This window comes from Monomorium pharaonis, chromosome 2 (genome assembly GCF_013373865.1).
Source record: "Monomorium pharaonis isolate MP-MQ-018 chromosome 2, ASM1337386v2, whole genome shotgun sequence".
Taxonomy (NCBI): Eukaryota; Metazoa; Arthropoda; class Insecta; order Hymenoptera; family Formicidae; genus Monomorium; species Monomorium pharaonis.
Window position 1 is genome coordinate 8,472,092 of NC_050468.1, and position 22,826 is coordinate 8,494,917.

At 35.4% G+C, this 22,826-nt stretch overlaps 1 protein-coding gene and 2 long non-coding RNA genes across 4 annotated transcripts in view; 1 reads left to right on the plus strand and 2 right to left on the minus strand.

The window, feature by feature from the left end:
• The window catches only part of LOC118644120, a 102,180-nt gene that overhangs the window by 63,374 nt on the left and 15,980 nt on the right, over nt 1-22,826 (plus strand). The gene's annotated exons all lie outside the window — the stretch shown is intronic.
• Nucleotides 314-6,768, minus strand: LOC114254180. The gene is made up of 2 exons (XR_003625548.2): nt 3,958-6,768; nt 314-3,651 (listed from the first exon to the last, which is right to left on the minus strand). It is a non-coding gene; the product is annotated as an uncharacterized LOC114254180 (long non-coding RNA).
• LOC118644559 lies at nt 9,925-12,893 on the minus strand. The gene is made up of 2 exons (XR_004962330.1): nt 10,519-12,893; nt 9,925-10,410 (listed from the first exon to the last, which is right to left on the minus strand). It is a non-coding gene; the product is annotated as an uncharacterized LOC118644559 (long non-coding RNA).

Consider the following 22,826-nt stretch of genomic DNA (forward strand, 5'->3'; position numbering starts at 1 on the left):
TTTTTGCTCTGCCGTAGAATAATAGACCTTTTACAATAGATTAACTGTAGATTTACAATAGATAAATAGGATACACTTTTTTTACATGCCCGAATATAAATTCAATCTTAAAAGTTATTTTTAGAAGCTAAAACTTTGCAAAATATAATTTCGGATACTTTAAATAATTTAAATTTTAATTAGAATGAGTAATAAAGTTAATTATGAATAATAGAAATTATAGTTAATTTTATATATTTCAAAATTTTTACGAAATTTTTTAAGTCTTTACTTAATAAGTCGCATTAAATATAATATAATATATACACATGTATTCATATAGAAAATGTTTTTATTTAATATTTTTTATTATTTTTACTTAGATATTTATGATACATGCCGCAAAAGGAATATTTAGAAGGCTTACTTTTAAAAGTGATATTTCCATATGATACCAGCAATTTGTGTCTTACGTCTACGTCTTTTATTTCGATGATATAAAAGCTATGACGTTTATATTGTTCTTAATAGCTTATGATTCATCAAATAATCGAACAGATGATTTATACATAAAATACAGAACGAAATACAATTTAATAAACGAGTTATATGCACGGACACTAAGTCACAACAGTCGCGTCGCAGCAAGTAAGATCTGCGCCTTATGAGTCGGACTGTACGTAAATTTGTATCAATTGCCGGTACAGCTGCTTCAATTTATTGTGGGATTAGAAACAATGAGTGGGGTCAAATGGTCCCTTCTTGTCATAATGTACCAACCCTCGTTTGTGCCGGCCATGACGTCACTTTGCCTCCGAAATTATCAGCCGTCCATTTAATATATTTTTTATGCTCTTGACAATGCAATCTAGAAACTTGAGATTTGCTTACCAGATTGCTGATCTAGGTTTTTGTTCAAATGAACAGGACGTATTAGAAAAAAGGATTGTTTGAGAATTTTCTTCAACCATCAATTGCAAAAGATATTTGGCCCAAAATAAATGGCTTGATTGTGACAAAGAAAATAATATACTGTGAATAGATTTATTAAATTTTAGAAGATTTATTTGGATACACATTTTTGTTTCTTTTTATACGAAATTCACAGGCACTTATTACAATAGGTTATTTCATACTTTTATGTTGAAAAATATCATCAATATCCAGCCAACATTTCAAGGTCAGTTTGTTTGAAGAACATTGTAATAACCTTTTTAAACAGCTTGCGGCAATAGTACAGAAACGAGTGATAGACGCTTGGCAGATTTATGTAAGTTGTCAAACCCTTTCCATTTGGAATTTTTTTAAAGAAATCGGCAGGTAGCCAACGCGCATTGTTGTGAAGCTCAGTCCGTAAGATAATTCCGGAGATTAAGAGGCTGTCTCCTCCGTATGACTCTTCGTTCGTTCTATAAATATCGCACGGTTGAAAGAACGGGTTTCAATCCTATCGATCTTTATTCAGATTAGCAATTGTCCAATGATAATTTTACGAAATGATTAGCATAGCCACGTAACGTTTTAAGAAGAACGACAGAAAAAAAAAGAAACAAAAAACAAAGCCTGTTCTGTTACATTATTTGCTGCCATAACAACTTCGCGTAGAAAATTACGAGAATATTAAGGAAGCAGCAAGAAGTGACATTGCGTTGACGACAAGATTGATCGCATCGCACTAGTTGAAAAAACAATCTTAAAATACACGCGTCCGACGTAATTGTTTTCCGTGTAAAAGACGAGATAGGAGCGACTGGCGAAGGCAAAAAATTCCTTAAGGATGCATTACATATGCGAGAGACGGTACGGTCGAACGTCTCGTGTCGCCTCTTCATCGCCTCGCTATTTCTTTTTCCACTGCGCTCTTCTCCCTCGGTTCTTCCTTTCTTTTTTTTTTTTATTATTATCATTTCTCGTTTCTTCGCCCCGGGTTGACATCGCCGTCACGTAGCAGACTTCCTATGAACCGCACGCTTTTCTGAATACCTAACTCTCGGTCCCGCCGCGAGGCGATCCCTCTCCACGGAATCCGGAATATATCTCAAGTTTTCTATAAAACAGGATTATATGCGTACGTGTAACATGCTTTCCTACATGATACTTTCACGGCGAGTTGTTACAAAGGGCCCAGCAAACCGGGCGGCACGTACGATTTAAACTCCTTTTTTTTCTACTCTGACGAATGTGTCGCGCGATGTGCTCGTTTTCACTGACAAGAAAATAGATGGCAAAAGATAGGAAAGCGTTTTGGGTTTGACAAGAGCATGGTGTACAAGAGAGGGGCAATCCGAATTTAATTTTACCGATATCTTTTAAAGAAACTAATCTTTTAATTGGCTTTATAGAATCGCAAAACTCTTTTACAGAATTAAAATACGTATCAAAATCTGGAGGAAAAAAGTCGAGTTTATGTATAAAAAAAAAAAAAAAAAATTTATTTCAGCGTAGAGCTGTCACTTGAGGGCAATATTTGCTTAGTATACAAAATTTACGATATATATGTACAAAATAAAACCTTATTCCTCTAGAAATAACATATACGAACAATATTGTGCAATTTGAACTAAGATTAAAAGCCTAGAAAAAAAGATTAGTTTCACGAACTTTTTATAATTGCAAATCCAAATATAGGTTAATAAAAAGAGCAAACTGCAAAACATTTTTTTATTCTTTTATATAAATTCCAATTTATATTCTGATATTAATACGAGTACTGTAATTCTGGAAAAGGATTTTCAAATCAATAAAAGAAATATATACTACATTATCGATCCCGATCAAGGTTGACGGGCACTTTGGCATCCCCTAAGAGATTAATCTATTGTTTGTCTTTAATACAGATTTTATCATTGTTTGGAAAGGTTATACGATACTTAAATGTTGTATTTATGTTTAGTAAAACATTTTTTAATTGATTATATAAGTAATATTGAAGAAAGAAATTTTATTTTCACACAATTTTCCAAAAACTGCTTTCTCTTCTTCTACATTTTTTTCAGCCAACGTAACTGATTTAAATATTATCGAATCATTGTGAACAATTTTTGAAGAATAATGTGGAAAATAGACTTTCTCCTCCAACATCTCTTAAAAGACTAAGACAAAAATATTGGCATAACATTACTGGTGGCTATTTAAATATTGTATGATTTTATTCCAAACAAGGATAAAATCTGTATTAAAGACAAATGATGGACCAATCTCTTATTAATAAAATAAGTAGCGTATTTCTCCCAGGTCCTCACATCATTTTGTCTATTCCCTGTATAACGAGCGGCAATCCCAAGAGATGCAAGCGATCCGATGTACACGAGTCGGTACTTGCAAACGATTCGCTGCGTCTACTAATAATTCCTTTACAAATTTACATCCTCGTCTCCTCGTGTCGGGCCGTAAATCCGCTTGGCGCATCTCCTCGTAAAAGATTGCACTCGCATTTTCGCAGACGACAGGCGATACGTTCGTGCACGTTATTATCCTCGCGATCGGAAACAAGACCATCGCGACTTTCATTACCTCCGACAGTAATTACATTTTGTACCATCTGCACCTCGATAATTCTCAGCCAATGTCTCACGATCATATGTTACTTTTGTGAAAAATGTCTTTATAGTGTCTCTTGCTTTTTAAATTAATAAGCTTATCTTCTCAACGGTTGTAGAAACGAAGAAGACGCTGTTAAATATTAAAAGATTAAATTTAAACCAATGTCTCGAGTTAAATAACACATGTAGTTAAAGAAAACAATTATATCTAATTAACTCATTTCCGTGGTTGAATTGCTTAATTTCAAAGTAAATTAGTGTTCATATTATTGTGCGCGTCTAGTAAATATTAAATTTGAGTCTTTAATAAATTGTATGAGTTTTTAATTCTATTGTTTTGGTTAAAATAATAACATAGTAAATAGAAGCAATGATGAAATAAAAATGATTTAAATTAGACTACATTTGACATTAAGAGTTTAATAATATACTTAACATTAACGTGGTTTGGAAGTTGGGACTTTCAAGTCATATCACATATTATAATTTAAAATCTGCGGATAAAAATATTTAAATTCCTTCCATATACAGGTCGTCCTAGAAGGTACCAGACTTTGTAGAAGCGCTCTATTCACGCGACTCGATGAATAAGCCATCTTGACCATGCAGATAAGGATCGTGATATTTCAAATTCCTTGGTCATCGGGACAATTGTCCGGTGGCGATCTGACAGTGGTCTAGTCGCACTTTCAATCGCTGCCTGGCACAATAATGACGTGCTCTAACGGTTTCGCGTCTGCAAAAATGCGCCTGGTTCGTTTCGCGTCCAACGGCCGCAATGTGCACGCATTTGTCGCACACGTTAGACCGCAGTGCCCGCCTGCAGCGGCACGCACAAGACTCTCTTTCGATACTCACTCCTTTTCAAGGTGAGTCTTCGGTCCATTCACACGCGCGCCGCACCATCGGCGTTTCCCCGTGTGCGTGCGCGTACGTGCACACGTCACAAAAACCACAAATTAAGTCTCACACGCGAGCTCCTCACTGACACAGCCGAGCACGAACTCAACTCACGGGGCTTTCAAAGAGACTCGGGCAAGGTACAGTCTCGCTGACAAGTGCGCCTTCCATTATGAGAAAAAAATGCGCGAGGGAAGAAATGCATACGGCCGGCTCTTCGTTCCTTTATGCACCGTTATGCACATGGGCATTTAGCGTATATATGGGCAATTGTCTGATATTCAGCCCGAAATAAGTAACGCAGCTTCTCAAGCGCGAGGCAAATAAAACGCAGTGGTATCAAAAGAACAGTTTAATGCGAGACACGAATGCAAATTAGCAATAGTTTATAACAAGCTAATAATAGCAGTTTCTTCAAGTTTAAGTGTCACTTATGCAGCCGTATCGTAATATGTATGTGCGCATTATATACACAGTCATAATTTTATGACGTAAATGCACTTGTAATATTCTGGATCTGGAAATCCACATGAAATATTCATTTTCTCTAATGTTCGTACTGCCAGCAAATAACGCGGCTTGAGACGGGATGCAGAAATTATAATTGAAAAATTCTTTTAAAAAACATTTCTTGCGTCGCCAGTTAAATAAAAGCTTCAACGTCGTTTACGTCTTTCCGCATTAAAAGAAAAGTCAATCGTGGCGCGTTAATAAATTCATGAAACAATCCGAAATCGTCAAGATAAATAAATAATCCGGGTATTCATTTGGTCGTCGGGAAGACTAATATATATGCCGGGAAACATATATGCGTTGGTTGCTCATTATACTACATGTGTCGCGTAAAAATCGTTTTCTCGTAAACGACGAGGGATACGCTCTCTCACGCGGGGCTAGCCCGCATTTATATTCTTAAACGGGACATCCTGCGTGTAAAGTCCAGCGGCGGATACGCGCGGTTGTCGTCGACAAGGCGGAGAGCGAGAAGACAAGACCGGGGACGGCGGCGGCTTATTGAATCCGCGGAGCCGCATCGGGAATAGCCGCGGCGACTGCAAATGACAAGACTCGCGGCTGCAAAAATATTCCGTTTCCTTTCTGGCTGCATCCGCGCGAACTCGCGAGTAGACGAATTACAATACGGGGCGTCCAAAAAAGGTACGGCCGAGCCTCGGAAATATATGCCATTTCCGTGCTGAGAATGCTGAAGCATTCGCGAACGTGGATCTCAAAATTTTTAAAGACTTTTGGAAATAATTTTCCGCGTTTTATTACACCAAGAAAAAAAAGTTCTTCATTTAATTAAATTTTTTAACTTGATTAAATTTCTTGAATTCAAGCATCTATGTATTTCAGTCCAATATATAAATACTTGAATAGAAGTTTTAAGTTGAATGAATAAATATTTGAACTGAATAAATTTAATCAAGTTGAAAAATTTGGTTAAATTAACAACATTTTTGCTCAGTGTAATAAAGCGCTATTTGTTTTGATAGAAATATGAAGAAACGGACATTTAACGCCAATGAGATGAGAAAACTTGCTTTCATCGTATGTTTATGATAAAAAAAATTAAATTAAAAGCAATTTAATTTTTTCCTGGACGTTTATATAATTGTTCTTAATTTTTATCGCAAATTGATGTGATTTTAAAAGAGAGTCGTTACTCTTTTTGAATACTCTGTACATTCTCCTCGCTTTGTGCATTCACTGGGATAATTCGCTTTTGTGAGTATTTACGATGGTGAATGCGAACTTTGTAATGGCGACACTGCCCTCGAGAAAATTAGACTACGCTCATATTCCTAATTTAACGCAACAGGCAGATGGAAGCGGATAATAAGGTAGTTCACATCTTCCTCTCTTTCTTCGCGCTGGAATTTATGTAATTCGACGATCCGGTATTACAAAGTACTTACGATTCGAGAGAAATGATTTTCTATCTAGTTATCACCATTAAAAGCGGCTGGAAGCACTGATTCCTTACTGCAGGTAGAGAGCAGCGTGTCGAATATCTGCTATTATTAAAGTTGGATTAAGATCTCGCATGAGTCTCGAGCGCACTGAACAAAATACCATTTTACCATTTTTATTCCCGTAATGATATATTCTCATACGAGATGGCGTAGATAAGGCACAAAGAAAGAAAAAAGAATACATTCATAAATCATAAAATAAAATCTTGCATTTTACAATGAATGGGATGTCAATCTGTGACAGCCACTTCAACTTTTAACGAGTTATCTTGAAAGTCTTCATATCTTTGTTAACAAGTTATCAAAATATATCTATTATGAGTACACAGAAAAAAAGGATATTGTTTGGTCATTTGTTATTTTGACAATACCTTTAGTTTCAAAATGAAAATCTTAAAATAAGATTATATTGCGTTAAATAAAAAAAATTTACTTAAATAAAGATTTATTTTAAGATTTTATATAGTTTAGTCAAAAAAATTATATTCTTGTTATTTAAGAATAATTTTCTTGAATGGAAATGAAAAAATGTTGGATAGAAAATACAGTGTGTTCAAATCGAAGATTATAATTTTTTTAGAATAAAATTATCAAAATAATAATATTATATTTTTGAAATAACAATTATAGTATTGAAATAAGACTATAATATTGTTGAAATTCAAGATGTTCAAATTCTTCTAAAAAGATTATGTATTGTTGCGTATATATGAAATAATGAATGCGTTCATATAAATATATAAGAGTTAATTTGACACTTGCTTTTTTTCTGTGTAAAAATATATTGCGGAGCAGACTTTGTACATTAACAAAAAAATTAATAAGCATATTATGCGTCCGAGCAAATGAACGTATATCATATTATGTTCATGTTAAGAATTTTATATTGCACAATTAATCCTTTCGGTAAATGTAAATATACCAGACGAGCGAATATGGACTAAATCTGAAATTATCTTTTGAACATGTGTCATTAGCGTGCAATAATATTGTCGCTATTTTTAGTTTGTCGCGAGTACAACGAGCATCCATCTAGAAAACGGCCTGACATATGGCGTCATGATGATTCTCTACTTTTAATCAGTCGTTGATACATATTTATAAATAACCGGCACGTAATGAGAGGAGTGTATTGGTAAACGGCTGGCGATACGCTGTTTGTTTATCAAAAGAGAAACGTCTGTGTGCGCACACAGCGCGGCAGAAAATTTTCCGCGAGATTGTGATACGCCTATTTTTTTTTCTCCGATGAAACGATTACGGGTTTCAAAACACTTCGACGTATGTGAAATGTCAAAATAAGAGATAATAAATAGGGCAGATGTTTTAATTGATTAAAACTTCATGATATTTATTCTGAGATCTTCTCACAAAACTTGATTATTCTCATTTATATGAAATATAATGGAAATCGATATAGGGTTACTGCAACCAATTAATAAATAAGAACTAGTCAATGAAAAGAAATAAAAACAACTTAATATCCCGATAGGCACATTGCACAAATATTACACAATGGCACCGTAAATTGACGAAAATTTTGCAATAATTGTACTACACTGGTACACTTTAAAGTAGCAGTTTAATAAAGCAGATAAATTCCTGATTAATCTTTAAAGTGCCGACGTCCAGAAAATCAGTTTTTCCGGATGTTAATTTTTCGGACGTTTATATAACAATTTATAAAAAATTAAAATAACAATTTTTATTTTCAATGTTGTATCAAACATTATTAGAAATAATTTTTTTACGTTAAAATTGTTTTATTTAGTCTTATTTAGTCTTTATAAATCAATCTTTTTCTGGTACTGAAAGGATTAATATTTGTCAAAAAGTATACACTTTTTAAAAGTTAAAGGATAAATATTTTACATTTTTATTTAAGAAACCATTTAATTATTTCTTTAAAAATTTGCTGAATGTATAATCTTCCATATTGCTCACAATATTTCTACATTATAATTTGTTAGAAATAATTGTGCATTTTTGTAAACATGTATAATATATGAATTAATTTTTAATAAAACAAAAATATTTCCTTTTATTATTGAACAATTTTTTTTTAATTTTATGTCGCAAAAATAATTTGCGCCATTATATGTAGTTTTGTTGAAATATTCAAAATTTTAAAATAAATTTGGCAAACAATTATTAATAAAAGGTTAATATTTTTAGATCTTATTTTTGTAAATACGTAGAATATTAACATAATTATAATCGTGCTGATTGTAATTTTTATATAAAATTTTGTATAATTTTAAAAATGTTATCCTATCGAGATGTAATTGCATTTTAAAAATATTGTTTTAATCAAATCTATACGAAAGTTAGGATTTAAATTTTCTTAAATTCTAAAAAATATTAATAAATTTGCAATTTATTAATTTTATTAATATTATGTCGAAAACCTATTATTTTAACTTTTTTTTTTAAGTGGAACATTTATATTGCTGATTGTCTAATGACTGATGCAGTTTACTTTAGAAGAAAATTTTGAGCTTTTAAAAACAGTATTATTATTAACAAATGTTGATCGCAAAGCGTGCGTCATATATTGCCTACGCAAGTACTGCAACTATTATTGAAAAATTCTTAATTAAGTTATAATATTTTTTATCTATTTAGATTCTTCTTTAATTTACTACATTTTTTTAAGTGTTCTTTAACGTCCGTTTTCCACGTGTTTCGCGTGAAAAGAGTTTAAATAATATTTTGCAAACTCTCTTAGCAAAATAATGCTCTGTTTGCAAAAGGCGAAAGGCTTGTATTCGCGTCCGGCGCGAGAGAATACGCGCCGCTCTTGCATTTCTTCTTATCGGTCTCCGGTCGCGATTTTCCTTGTGCGATGCACGCGTGTGCACCGCGTATGCATGCATACATGTATGCGCGGCTGCTTTCGATGCATTCGTCCGTATCGCATTGATATACACGAGCGAGCGGCGGATTGCAGATACGATGCGATAAAGAGAATTACGATACTCCGCGGGGCTACGATGCTGAAACGCCCCCCGGGAACGACGTTGCACTATTCATAACGCGATCTATATCGGGCGTTGGCGACTGAAAACTTAAACGCGAATCGAAATGAATGAAATTGCGTGCCGGCAATGTAGAAGGCAGTCGACAGGTGGAGTCTACCCTACACTCGCGCCACTTCGCTACTACGGCTTCATTCTATTTATAAGCTCTTCACATTTCGGCGAATGAAGGCGGCAGACAAAAACCTCTGACGTCGAAAAAATTATTCAATAGATACTAGAATTTACGCGATACTTCCAATGCAGTGACAGTCTCAATGCTTGCTTGAACGACGAAGGTTTTTGGCAGTTTCAGAACTCTGAAGATAAACACATTTGTAACTCTCCTTTGAGAAGATGTCAATCTTCATTTTACATTAGTAAAAATGTAACATTTTGTCGTTTAATTTATATTCAACAATTTGTCATACAGCTGCCAAAGCTACTTCGTTAAGTGGTTAAAACGCTTTGACGGATAATTGAAAGTATTAATTCTCATCGAAGGCATCGTTTTGGAGAATTAAAAAAATCTTTTATTACAGTCATCCATTTCACAGATTATAGTCACTTATTCCTTAATTATCTTACAAAGTAAAATAAATAAATAAATATAATGTAAAACGTAAAATGCTCACGAGCGTCTTTTATCTCTTCTAACAGTACAAGTGCACATAAATCTGATTTACAGTGTGTTTCATTACAGGGCAGTTTACAGCTTGTTATTAGTGCACGTAACATATAATTTACAGTAAATGTAAATGCACAGTGACGAGACGTTAGGCGTACGAAATCATTCACGCGCGGAGGAAACCCAGGAAGCAGCTATCCTTGCATCCTCGAGCGGCTGGCTACCAATCTAATCCCCGCCGGCGACAGGCCGCGTATAAGATGAGGATGTCGAATAGCGTTTGCCCGCGCGTGTAAACGCAAGCAGCTTGATCGCCGGGCGTAATGTCTCACAATCGGCGCGAGGATTTCGAGCGATAAAGCGGTCTCCTAACGTTCCAACAGGAAAAAAAAAAAGAGAGAGAGAGGAAAAACAATTCGAAACGATTCGATGGATAATTAGTCGTGTGACTGGAGGGGAGGAAAAAAGGCTTTTACCGTTTATTAAGAATGCCTGCACACGTGCATAAACTGCGGCCGAGACGATGCGGCGTACGCTCGCCGCATTAGAGAATTAGCCGCGCGCAACTCGCGCGTTTAGACCTCCGGCCAGGACGACGATCATATTTACGGGCCGCGATTGGCCGATTCGCTTTAAGCGTGATGGCCTCAAGTGGTTAAGAGTGACGCTGACGTTTAATGACAAGCGCCTGCTGTTGAAAATTGCCGGCTAACAACTGACTACTTACAAAGTCCGCTGCGGGTGACCGTTACATCAAGTGAGTCGTAAAAGCAATCGGCGAAAAACCCCGCGCCGCGTCGCGCCGCGACGCGTCGTACCGCGGCGGCGCGGCGCGGCGCGGCGTGGCGTGCGACCCGTTAGATCTGCAATCGCGTCGGTGAACCGCGGTTCACTTTATACCGTTCATACGGGTAAAAGTGATGCTAATGCGGAAGATGGAAGCAACAACGGTCAATTTCAAGCCTCAGTTTAATCGGTTTCTCGTCCGCGCGTCTCTCTCTCTCTCTCTCTCTCTCTCTTTCTCTTTTTCTCTACGGCCGACAAGATTAATTCCATCGGGAGGGTGGGAACGCTTCTCGAGACGACGCCGCGGAAGGAGATCGTCGAGATATCGCTGACTTCAAAAATTTCTTGCGCGCTTCCTCTTTACGTGGATCTCTCTCTCTGGCTCTCTAACCGCGTGAATTTACAGAGAAACACGACGATAACAGCCAATAGTATCTTTCCACATTGCGGCGTATGCAAAATATCGATGATATCGAATAACAGCAACAAGGAAATAATAAGAAGCGCTGCGTCCGCAATAGGTACATTCGCGAGCTGTGCTTGCAGCCGACATGCACGATTGAAATGCCATGGCGTATGCTCTTCGCCATCGTGCATTACAAATAGCTCTTCCATGGAAAAGAAACAGTTGCCACGGTAGATTTCTTACTATACTCGAGGGGGTCAAGGAACCCTAGATATTAAAGTATTCCTTAGAAACAATTCCCAATTTAGATGTTCACAAGTAGCATTAATATTGAACGCAATTGCTAAGGTGTTTCGTGAGTTTGTTGAGTTACGTGAAAATGAAACTTTGTTATCAAAGAATTTATTCAAGATGATTTTATGAAATGAGTTGCCTCTAAAACTATTATCGTCACACATTTTTTATTTATTTGAATTATATCTTAATGTTGAACATTATGTTTCTAATTATTAACAACTTCTCTTGTGTAACATATTTCTGTAGATAGATTTAATATGAAATAATATTATGACAGCCGATAAAGGCCAAGTAGAGCGAAACGTACTGTCAACACTGCATAAAAAATTTTTTGTAAAAAATAAAATAATGTGTGTTGAAAATGCTCGTTATATGCATGGCCTATTTTACTTTATTAATTCCTTTGCACATAGGAGCAGTTTATATTCTTGATTAATTCTCTTACATTAATACATGTGGCAACATCATAAATCAATGGAAGATCAAACCGATTGTTAAGGCTTATCAATACTTTGCTGAAGTAATCTAAATTGGGGAGAATTGCAACAGTTCTAAGTCGCGGCGATTAACGAGGTACCGCAGTCGCATTGACGGTGAGTGTCGTGTGCGACGTTTCTGCAACTCCCTCTCGCAACCGGATTAAACAGAAAACGAATAATAAATAACCGGCGAACACGCGCGATTCGCTAGGTCCGCGGAAGTTAAGAAACTCCGCGACGGATCCAAGGCGAACTGGAATGGCGGGCCGTGCTGAAAAGTCGCCCGGCTGTTTACTCAATCATACTTACGAGGGGATACGCGAACGCGTATCCGATCCTGCTCCGTGTAATGATATGCGGCCGGCGGATGTGTGCTGATAAATAACGACACGTCGGATTAAACGAACCAGTCGCGCGATGCTTCGGCGGGCGACCTGTAAAACGCGGACGGCCGGCTAATAAACGCCAGGGAATTAGCTTTAGATCATGGCGATGATTAACGTCGATGCGCGTCGCCGATCGATAACGGCGCACGTTCAAGCGCGAACCATCAAATTGCAATTCTATGTCGGCCATTAATCGCCTGATTTTATTTTCAAGGCAAGGCTATCGTTTGGATTATTGCAAATTATTATAGCGAAAATAAAGTTAAAATTGCAAGAACTAACTTTTTTATTTGGAAAATATTAAATTTGATCGTTGCGAGATTGTACGCGTTTAACGTCTTTTAATATAATTATGAAGAGCAGTAACATTTTCAGTAATAAGAATATATGAGAATTGGAAGAATATATAGTATGATAATCTATATTATGAGAATGTAGTTTAATTGTATTTAAATAAATTAATTTTATTTTGAGCACACACATGCATGCAAATAAATAATATTACATTTTTAATTGCGTTATTATTATTCGTATATAACATTTTATAATACTTAAATTATTACTATATTAAAGATTCTTGTAAATTAATTTAATTTTTTATAGAAATTATATAAATTTTTAAATGTATTATTTTAACAAAAATATCTTCCGAAAAATGAAAGATATCAAATAATTTATAAAAAAATAAATTATATATTTTTTATATCCAAGTGAAGATTGAATTAATGTTAATAACTTTGTTGTTCAATTGAATAAGAAAGTTTTTGATTCATATAAGTATGAAATGACGTTTTAATCTTGATTAATGTATGAATAATTAATGAAGAATAAATTTATAATGCGTATCTCGTTATACGAAAAATTCCAACCTTGCTGTAATTAAATATTTTTGTAATGAAATTTTTATCATAAATTAAAATGGAAAGCTTCTAAAGATCGTTTCTCCATTTCACTAAATATGTTTACATCTATCGTTATTAATTTGATTCTTTATTATTGTAATTATATTTTATTATTGCTGTATGCAAAAGAAAAGCAATTTAAGACATCAAAGAATTAATAAATATAATGATTCCCTAGATTTGAAATAGATTCTTAGTATTTACTTCTTTACCCCTCGCCGCAGTGAACGCACCGAATTAAAGCACACGCCACCACCATCATACAAATTCCGTGAGAATCTGGGAGGGCAATTCGATCGGGATTCACGTCGTCGGTCGCGCAGGAACGCCGATCTGCTCGTTTTCTCCGATTCCCCATTATTACTACAACCCGCATGTGACGGCGCCACCCCATTCAAATATGATTTAGAAATTGCCTGCTCTCCGTCCGTGCCCTGTTGCCGAGGATGGCCACCCTTAAGTTACATTAATGCCGCGGTACCAGACGACCAGGTCGCGTGTTGCTGACATACGGGCTCCTCTCAATTGGTATAAATTGCCGCGGACTGACGGCGGCCGATAAGAGTGTTTTGCCGCGTAGTCCCATATTGTTGCGATGCTATACGACTGTATAAGTATATGCTCGGTGCGTCACTGAAAGAGATTAAAATGTCCCTCGAAACGCTGGACATATGTAACGTGTTTATTAATAATACTCGTTAATCAGCGTGTATTATTAGCCTCATTAAGTCTCACTGAGAATGATTGTTTCTTAGTCCCTTTATTAATTATCTTCAATAACAGAAGAAGAATAAATAAGTATTGGCAAATACCTATTTATGTATTAAAAAAAAGTTTCAAGCATTATATATCAATTCCAAAAATAGCAGCGTATATTTACGAACGGAATCTTATATTAATGCATGACAATATTTTAATAAACTATTAGGTATATTATATATACAGGGTAAATATTTTAATGTGTTTAATTTTGCGAGCGTGTTTTTTAATAAAAGGAAAAAACAAATGTGGCTATGAACATGACAGCCACAATGCTTTGTTTTCAAAATAATGGACATAAATAGATTGAAGATCATGCCTGATGTGAGTATCAGATTAAATTTTTTTTCTATGGGGCCATTTAAAGACTGTTTATAGAACACCATGCTAAAACAATGAGGAGGATCTATGGAAATGTTATTATTTAAATAAAATCATTATTTGATTCTACTATGTTGTGTCTATTATTTCGACAACGAAACATTTTTAGTTTAATGTTCATGAGAATATTTGTTTTTTCCTTTATTCAGGAATATGCTAGTGAAATTTTAAAGTATACTTATAACTTATTTATATTTATTTATATTTTTTGTTTTCTTACATTTAGAGAATTTCTCGTAACAATATTTGTCCGTAATATTGTTATGTGTTACGATTCCGGAGAAATCGGAGAATATCAGAAACATGTTAATTCAACACAAAAAGTAAAATTACATATGCATTCTTCAGATGAAAAAAAGGAAACAAAAAAAAACACGAACATCGAGGACATTATTTAGTCTCGGCGACTTCGTTACGTTTCTCGGTCGATTACATATGATGCTCGTGTTTCCTTGTTACCCAAACGTCATTTTTTTAGACGATCTGTTCGTACGATTTAAGAGCGCGTTAACCATATACATCCCGACAAATGTATCGATTTATACGAAGTAATCGCACTGCGAGGATTTCGCAAATTCGCTGCGGCTCGAATCCTCGAAAACACACCGCAACGAAAGCCGATTCCGAGAGAGTAAAGAAGAGAAGTAAAGAAAGAAGAAAGAAAAAAGGACGAAGCAGAAGAAGAAGAAGAAGAGACGCTCGGGGTCTGGCGATGCCGAGGGCCGCAAGGGAAGAAGTAAGAGTCGTAAAACGGGTTCTCCCGGCCCGCAGGGGTCGTTTCTTGTTGGCCTTTTTAGACGGGGGCCCCTCCGCGATCTTTCGTGTTAAACACCGCGATGCTTCAACGAGCGCCCGCTCGCTCGCTCGCTCGCTCGCTCGCTCGCGCTGCAAATGTAAAAAAGTCCATCGTCCACGCGATTTCCGGTTTCGCGTGCGCGTACTAGCGGTCGCGGCTACATTTCACGCGAACGTAGTATCGGATTTTCGCGCGTCTCCCGCGGCGAGAAATCCGAGCGCAATTGTCGGCGTTCGACTTTCCACAAGCGATCGTTGAGTGTCGCGATAAACCTTTAATTAGATTGAGATGCTTCTACGATATGCGCGCATCTTAACGCTTTATTTACCTGCTTATCTACTGCGATAGCAGAGTTAATTGTAAGAACTCCTCCTTCTTACATAATTGTTAATTTACGAACCAGCTACTCAACTGCCAACTGGCAACGAAGGAGTAATTATATCTTGTCGCTTTATATAAATAATCCTATCATCTTTAGAAAAAATGATAAGAGTAGCAAAACAAATAATAAAAACATATATGATGGTAGAGCAATAAACTCATTTATTAAGAAGGTGGAATAAATCTTTTGAAATAAGATACACCAATTATATCGATACATACGAAACATAATATATCATATAAATAAGAATTAAGAGAGCGAGAAAAAGGAAAAGGAAGAAAACTTTTTTATTTGAAATTATTGTTATTCTACCAATACGCTCATATTTATTATACTTATATTCCTATTATAATATATTTATAATATATTACATTAAATCATAAAGTAAAATTAATTATAACATAGTACTTTAAAAACTAATAACGTGATGATTATTTCTTTTATTATCCGTCGTAATTGTTTTATCACATCCAATCAACAATTGCTAACTGCTGCATGTTGTGTGAAATTCTTTATATAAAGTTTTCTATTTTTTTTTTTGTTAATAAAAGAGAACGATGACTTTGTTAAATACAGCTTGAAAAATTACATGAACGTGTTGGTACTGCTTTTGAAAGGTATGAAATATAGGACTGGGTGACAAACGACAACAATTGTAAAGACACATATGAAACGTAAATATAGGCTGCGTGTTGAATTGGTATAAATTGCTCCAAAGTAGATAAAGGCGTTTCACCCGGGTCTACCGCGACTCCGGGGAGCGCTACGCGCGCATTATGCAGTTACGCACATCGAGAGAGACACGGTCGGCATCGCAAAGTACGCGTGGCTCAGCGACGTACCCGACAATTTGCGTTTATGCTAGATTATACGTAGCAATTTCTTGTTACACCAGCCTGAAAACTGGGTGAAAGTCCATTAAATGCAACAGGTGCAATGCAGCCGCGTCAAGGTTTCCTGTAGCGCGCAGACAACTGATTTTTATGACAGAAGCATTATTTTTATCTTCAGAAATGCCATGTCGATTATTTAATCGCACGTGCATTATTACGCATACTGGAAAATAAACGCATGCATCTTTTTACGTAATAAAGGCGATAAATGAGCTTGCGTTTGTTTCACGTTTAGAATTTTAGAAAATATGAGAAAATAGGTATCTCTTTATTAATGTTAAATTAGTCATCAATTATAAATTATAAAAAATATGTAACATAATAGGAAATTATTATACCAAAAATGCGTTTAATCTATACTGAAAAAAGAGTTTTTAAAAATTAAGCTTAATGATAAACTTAGTTTTGATAAAATAATTTTAATTAAATATTAATGTAATCAAATATTTAGTATAATAATTTTGACCAACTATTTGGTTATTATTAATCTAATTATTAAATATTACTAAATATATTTACTTATATTAACTGAGCATTTAATTAAAATTATTTTATTAAAGTTTAATTATTATTATTAAGTTTTTTATTTTAATCCATTATAATCCATGACACGATTCACGATCCGAAATTGCATCAGATTTCAAAATAAAATGATATTTATAATTTTATATGTTACACTTGATGTAACATATAAAATTATGTGTGTGTGTGTGTGTGTGTGTGTGTGTGTGTGTGTGTTTGTATTATATAATATTATTTTATAATATTTTACTTTTTAGAATTACAAAAATTTTATAAAATTAAAGTACGCATAAAAAGGTACAAGATGATAAAAAAAGCAATTTAAAAAACAATTTTGTTCTTAGTATAAAATCTCAATTACAGACTGATATTAATACGTGTACTTTAATTCTGGAAAAGGATTTTCAAATCTATAAAAGAGGTACATACAAAATCTTGTTAATAATGTGCACAAATGACTCTACGTTATTGACCCCGATCAAGTTTGACGGGCACTTTAGCATCCCCTTAATTTACAGAAAAGCAAGATGTATTTATACGGATGTTTTGAGTACAATTGTTTCGCGGAAGCGCCAATCATTTTAGTGACGGGAAAATTGCTTCACGCTAAAGTCCAATACCTGCAACAAAGTATGATTATGATCGTGACAGACACGTTTGATTATTATTGACACAAATTATAAAAATAGCCACTACCTGTTAACACAATTTGGTGTAATAGCTTTGTGAAAAAAAAGATTATATTTAATTCAGCTAGTTATTTGCGAAAGACATATTAATTAATTCGGCTCATGGAAGCAAAACACGTATCGCGAGCGAATACTTTCTTGTAATTTCAAGGTTACATTATTCTTTCCTGTAATTTCAAGGTTACATTATTCTCGAGACCTTGTACCTCTCACGAAATGTTGCTTGTTTTCGACGTTGTCGTGCGTTCTTCCTTTCAAAAGCAACAATAAATGTTTGCATGCGCACCGTTACGCCATCGCCGTGCGGGCGATCGGTATGTATCAGCGAGGTGCATTACAATGCGACGGACAGTGAATACGTGATTGCAAACGCTGGTAAATAGCACGTTGTATCTGAATTTTTTCTTTCCGTCTTTTTTTTGCTAAAAAATAAATTTTATTCGCGCAATTTTGTCGCCGATTCGAGGCGTGGACTCTTCGAATAATAATTCTCGACCGGAAGGAAACGCCGTGACCGACCGGAAGTCGCTTCCGCGTTGTTGATAATAAATGGCTATGTGACACGACCGATTGTCAAAGGTCGTATGTGACAGATCACGTCATATCCTATATCATATCTAGAGCTTGACCAAGGTTCACGTACACATGAAGGGAATTAAAATTTCTGAGAAATTTTACTGAAAAATTTATGACATAAAGATTTTATTCTGTTTAATTGTGTATTGTCCTAAACAATATCCAAAGAACACCCGTAAGATATTTTAAGAATACATTTGTATTTTAAGTATACATTCGTACGTTCTTAGAAGTCCTACGAACATTTTTAGGAAGTCCTGAGTTGTCCTGATAAAATCCTAAAAAGTTTCATTCACTTAATTATCCATTATTCGTTTTGTATAGAGAAAGGAATAATTTTAGATGATTTAAAAAACCAATCATTAAAATTAAATTCAGCGATTCAAGTATATAAGTATTTGCAAGCGAGCAAAATAGACATCGTACCTTGGGAAAGAAGGAGAACTCTATCGACGATTCGCTTCACCTTTTGCGCTGCAGTCTCGCATTCGAATCGAGGATCCCTTCTTAGTTATTCCTCTCGTACTCCACCGATCGTCGTGCGATTTCCTTCGGGCGAGGGTTTCCGAAGTAGATTCTGGCTCACGATCCTGAATCGCGGTGGAGAGACACGATCCTGGAGAACGTGTCGCGCGACGAAGTAAAAGACACGCGCGTGAGTCTCATTTACCGCAAAAAGTCTCTCTCTCTCTCTCTCTCTCTCTCTCTCTCTCTCTCTCTCTCTTTCTTTCTCTTTCTCTCTGTCTCTCACTCTCGAAGATGCGGCTTCGAAAATTTAAATTACCGAGTCATAAGGGAGGGATAAAAAGTTTGCGCGAGGGGCGGTCCTTCGCGGAGCAAAAAGCGCTCACGGGAGAGGCGTTCCTCTCTTCCTTCTCCTTGAGGATCCTCGCGCGACCCTTGACGGAGTTCGATCACCTGTACCCGCGCGTTACGACTTGCAAAAGAAATAAGGCGAGCTTCGCCACAAGACTCTCACGATCGGGGAAATTGTCCTTTTAAGTGGGCGTGCAACGAATATTCAACCGAAACAGGACAACGTGACAGGAGGTGTTATTAAAGAAAATTAGGTTTTTTGAGAGGCCGTTTATGTTTCGGAGAATATTATGCTCTATTGTAAAACGTGTAATTGCATCCACCAAATGTGAGCGGTACAATGTGTGTCATGTTAATAATGACAGTGTCTCGCAAGAAAAGATAATTCGTATTATTTTGATATAAGATTCGAAAGAAAAAAAAACCGTATTGATTGATAATCTTGTTCAATCTCTTTATTTGTTCTTTATTTGCACGTGTTGCTTTGTTTCCACAGTGAGATATCTATTATTACGAAATACAGGAACACGGTAAGTGTGCGAGGTGGTTTTATTCCAACAAATATTCGAGAAGCAAGAGATTCCGTATATATTTTCTTTGTCACTTGAATCTCACTGCGTCGCATCAATCGAAATAAATCCTGGTGAATCGTACGGCGAGAAATTCGATTCTCCGATCCCCCTTCTCTCCTCCTATCCTTCTAGGATAACAACGAGAGTCTTGATTCTGGTCCATCCTAGTCGTGACTTTTAGGCATCTCTTGCCTCGGACACCTGCGAGGATTCGACCGAGAGATGAAAAGAGGGGTCGATGGGGCCAACGGGGGAGCGAGGGGGGAGGAGGGAGGGAGCGAGAAAGAGGGAGAAAAAGGAAGGATACACCTGGGGGAAAAAGGAGGCTGAAAAAAAAAAGATACGACACATCCCGCGGACGGGGGTAGACCGGTTCGTCTGGTCCTTGATTTGAAGCCAAGAGTGTATCCTCCTTCGTTTTTTTCTTTATCTTTACGCTTCCCCTCTGCCTCGAACCGCATCCCACCCGCCGTGGCGTCCTTTTCCACTCCGAGAGGACCTCTCTCGCCGCGCCGTCGCCATCACCATCGTTTTCGCTCCGCTTTTAAGGGCGTTGCCTGCTACCGTCTCAGTGGTTGCGATACACATCCCGTGAGATTTATATTTACCCTTTGCGACACACGCGCGGAGCTTTTCTCTAATTGGCTCGATGCCTCCCTCCCCTCGTTCGTTTTGTATTACGTCGTTAAAATTGTTGCACCCGCCGAGCAGGAATGAAGAGTTAATTGTAAAGTTCAAAGGCGATACGCAAAGCAGTTTTTCGTTTGGACTTAAAAATCAAAACTTTGGATATACAAAAAAAAACTCTATTTTATCTCTGTGAACTTATTGTAGATAAAATTGATTTGTGTAAGAAATGTTGTCCATACTATGTTATCTGATAATAAAATATCTATCATCTAAAATTATTTTGGATTTAATTTTACTTAACTATTTTAAATCCTTAATTTTTAAGGCTTATACATTACATATAATTGTTAATTTTAATTTTGTCGCTAAAAAGTACTATTTCCTCTAGTTTTTTAACATTTGTTATTCAAATAAGTGACATTAATTTTGGATGAAACGAAATATGGACTCATTGTCTCTTTGAGACAACGATATTGCCGTAATATTTTCCGTAAAACATCTATTTCTCCGTATAATGATCGCATTCAATTTTCCGTGTAATTAGAGAACACGCTAATTGCGTCGGTTGCAAGAACAACAGCTCATCCGCCGTCTGGTTTCCGGACGAAAACTAACGCGATCACATAAACCGCGTTGAAGAAAGTTTCAAGTGTCATCGCGGAGAAAGGAGCTGCTTAATTGCTGCGCCAATTTCATCCTGCATTTCATGTAAATATGCATGTCGCGCTGCAAAACGACTGCGTTACGCGTACAATATATGCAATAACTTTGTGACGAGTGAAAAAAGATGAGCGTATTAAAGCTTTATTAGCGTTTTATGTATTCGATACGCGTCGCGAGATCTGTACCTTTAAGCGCTAATGATATACATAAAGAACTGAATATTTATAAATACAAACGTGAAATTAACATTTTTGAGAGTCGTCCGTTTACGAGCGTTTGTATTACACCGGATAAAACTTATCGTGATGTATCCTATTTTCTGTAGTTTATTTAACTAAAAAGTGACGGAAAATTGGAAAGTAACGTTGTAATTAATTCTGCATTAATCGATTATTTTATCCATCAATATTTATTGACCATTATACATGCACTTATAATATATAAATTTATATGGCAACATGCATCGGGATTTGTAGTTGAATGTATGGAATATTTTACGCTAACAAAGTCGTGTATTATACTACAAGACAAGATTAAAGTAATGACAGAAAGTTATATTTGATTTAAAAAATTGTGTGATTGATTTTTTCTAAATAGTATAATAGGTTTCTTAATCTTCTTTTAATAGTTTTTGCTTTTACAGAGAAGATAAGGAAAAAAGCATATAGGAGTTTTTAAGATAAAAGATACTGCGTAACTTAAAATAGTACTTGATAAGCAGAGTTGACTAATTAATTGAACAATGAATAGTAATAAAGTACGTAATAAAAATTAAAAGGTTAATAAATGTTAATTTGTAATTTACTTAATGTTATATAAGTAAAATTTTTTAATTTTAACTAGTTATTTTTAAAATACATAAATTTTAACTGACTAACTTTTTTCTCTAAGTTGAAAATTGCCTACATAAGAGAGAAAAAAATTATAATGAAAGAAACATTGTTATATAAAAAAATATTTTTTGTTATTTTATATAAATTTAGTATATAATAAATAAAATATTAAATTTATTTAATGATTTTATTATAAAAGAATTACAATATCCTTTTTTAATTTAATTTATATTAATTAAATCTTAAAACAACTTTTAGCTAAACTGCTTTTTTGTCCATGCAATTTTTAATGTAATTAATTTTATAGGTCATTAATTTTAACTTGATTTAATTAAGAAAAAATATTACTTATAAGTAATTTAATGTATAATATGTTAATATAAATATAATCATCGGCTGCGGAATTTGCATATTTAGTGTTCAAAATACAGGAATATGTCTAACAAAAAGAATTAATAATTTCGTCTGTTGGTGCTCGACCAATTAACTGAGATTTCTTCGTTTGCGCTTTCCCGTCTCCAAAAATCTTCTTGTTCTATTCTATGTACAGATCTTCTTAGAATAAAAGGCGAAAAGCTAGTCGCCGCGCTCCCGGGAAAATAGCAACCGTGTCTCAGCCGCGACGTTTCGCAAGTTCTGTAGTTTAAAATTAAGTTAGAGTGGAACGAGAAGGTCCGCGTGGCGAATACATATGCACATTTATTACATCCAGTGTACCTACTCATGCATTAATTCATAAAATATTTTACATCGCGGAACGTTTACAAGACTCATGGTGACCTGTGATTAGAACAGCGAGATAATCGGTGGGCGCGTGTTGTTTCGATACAAAGACTGCACCGCGAAGTAACGAGAAGATCGCAGGAAAAATCTCGAGGCGCGTAGCGCACCCGCGGTGTTAATTACAGGTATTAAATACTATTACTGTATTTAACGAATATATAAATTAGATGTTTAGCATTTTGAATTATTTAAAAGTTGTAAATATCTAATTATGTACTGATTAGAAAAAATTA